General features: G+C 40.4%; 1 pseudogene; it reads left to right on the top strand.

Moving 5' to 3' along the window:
• The first annotated feature begins 615 nt into the window (after positions 1 to 615).
• LOC118855408 lies at positions 616 to 2,068 on the top strand (annotated as a pseudogene).
• The last annotated feature ends 286 nt before the right edge of the window (positions 2,069 to 2,354 follow it).

A 2,354-nucleotide genomic window follows, 5' to 3' on the forward strand; every position in this document is an offset into this window, starting at 1 on the left:
CCTGATATAAGGAGAATGTGAATATATATGTGAATATAAGAAGCACTTATATTCGTTTAATTTCTGAAATTTTTAAGCCAAATTAGTAATACTGGATTTAATTGGATTTTGTGTTCCATGTGTATGTAATGCATTTTAAACACTTTAATAATTTCATTTCTTAGTTTATACTGTGTTGTACTTGACATCAGGAACACAAGTTTGAAACCTGCTTCAGACATTTACTAGATTTGTGGCCCTAGGAAAGTCACTTAACCTCTCTCAGCCTTGGTTTCCTCAGGGGATTAAAATAGCACCAACTTCACAAAGCTATTGTGAGGATAAATTGAGATTACATATTTAAAGCATTTTGACAACATTAAGGTACTGTATGAATGATAACAACTATTGAGATAAACCAGAAATAAACTTCAGAATTAATTAGAACAGGAAGGAAATGAATTTTATATGTATATATGTATGTATATATATATACATATATATGTATATATGTATATATATGTATATGTGTGTGTGTGTGTGTGTGTGTGTGTGTGTGTGTGTGTATGGAAAGACCTGAATTGAAAAATATAAAAAATCTACATTAAAAACAACAGCATGAGGGTGTGAGGCAAGATGGTTCTGACTCAGGTCACGAAGTGAAAAGTCTGTTACTACTATGATGGGGATGTTGGAAATCACTACTCTGAGCAGGGCCACCCAATGAAACCCCATCAAATTCGAATGGCTCACAACTTGCTACTGAGCTATGGACTCTACCAGAAGACAGAAATCTATTGGCCCCACAAAGCCCATGCAGATGAGATGACCAAGTACCACAGCAGTGACGACATTAAGTTTTTATGTTCTGTCTATCCCGATAATATATGTGGGAGTACAGCAAGCACATACAGAGATTTAACATTGGTGAAGACTGTCCAGTGTTTGATAGCTTATTTGAGTTCTGTCAGTTATCCAGCAGTGGATCTGTAGCAAGTGTGGTGAAGCTTAATAAACAGCAGACAGACATTGCTGTGAACTGGGCTGAGGCCCTGCACCATGCTAAGAAGTCCAAAGCTTCTGGTTTCTGCTATGTCAACGATATTGTGTTGGCCATATCCTGGAACTGTTAAAGTACCACCAGCGGGTACTCTACACTGACATTGACATTCACCATGGCGATGGTGTGGAAGAAGTTTTCTACACCACAGATCAGGTCTCGACAGTGTCCTTTCATAAGTATGGAGAGTACTTCCACAGAGCGGGTGATCTACGGGACATTGGAGCTGGCAAAAGGCAAATACTATGCTGTCAACTATCCTCTTCGACATGGGATTGATGATAAATCTTATGAGGCCATTTTAAACCAGTTATGTCCAAGGTGATGGAAACCTTTCAGCCCAGTGCAGTGGTCTTGCAGTGTGGTTCTGATTCCCTGTCTGGAGACTGATTAGGTTGTTTTGACCTTACCATTAAAGGCCATGCCGAGTGTATGGAATTTGTCAAGAACTTCAATCTACCCATGTTGATGCTGGGAGGCAGTGTCTACACCATCAGCAATGTAGCCAGGTGCTGAACATATGAGACAGCTGTGGCCTTGGAGACAGAGATCCCCAATGAACTTCCCTACAATGATTACTTTGAATACTTTGGACCAGATTTTATATTTCATATCAGCCCATCTAACATGACAAACCAGAATACCAATGACTACTTGAAGAAGATCAGGCAGAGATTGTTCCAGAACCTTTGGATGTTGCCACATTCCCCTGGTGTCCAGATGCAGCCCATTCCTGAGGATGGGATACAGGAGGACAGTGGGGATGAAGATGAGGAAGATCCTGACAAGCACACTTCAATATGCTCCTCAGACAAGAGAATAGCTTGTGAGGAGGAGTTTTCAGACTCAAATGAAGAAGGTGAGGGTGGTTGAAAGAACTCATCCAACTTCACGAAAGTCAAGAGGGTCAAAATGGAAGAGGAGAAAGATTGAAAGCAGAGGAGAAAATAAGAAGCAAAAGAGGAGGAGAAGACAAAGGAAGAGAAACCTGAAGCCAAAGGTGTGAAGGAGGAAACCAAGTCTGCCTGAGCTCTCCAGCTTTCCTTGGGGCCTGCTGCCCATACCTCCTTCCAATTTCCTTACCCCTACACCCTCAGAGTTTATATTTTCTATGTCTCTCTATTTATATATGATTATATGAGATAGAATAGTCTGGGTGCTCAGAAGAACTATTTGGAGGAGGAGCTGGTTTTATTGTAAAGAGAATGCATTTTAAAAATTTGTTGATTTGAGAAAACTATGTAATACCCAGCTAGATATGTACAGCATACGTGGGCCAAAAGGGGTGAAGGAGGAAACCAAGACTGCCTGAGCT

The sequence above is a fragment of the Trichosurus vulpecula genome, chromosome 6 (assembly GCF_011100635.1).
Source record: "Trichosurus vulpecula isolate mTriVul1 chromosome 6, mTriVul1.pri, whole genome shotgun sequence".
In the NCBI taxonomy this organism is placed as follows: domain Eukaryota; kingdom Metazoa; phylum Chordata; class Mammalia; order Diprotodontia; family Phalangeridae; genus Trichosurus; species Trichosurus vulpecula.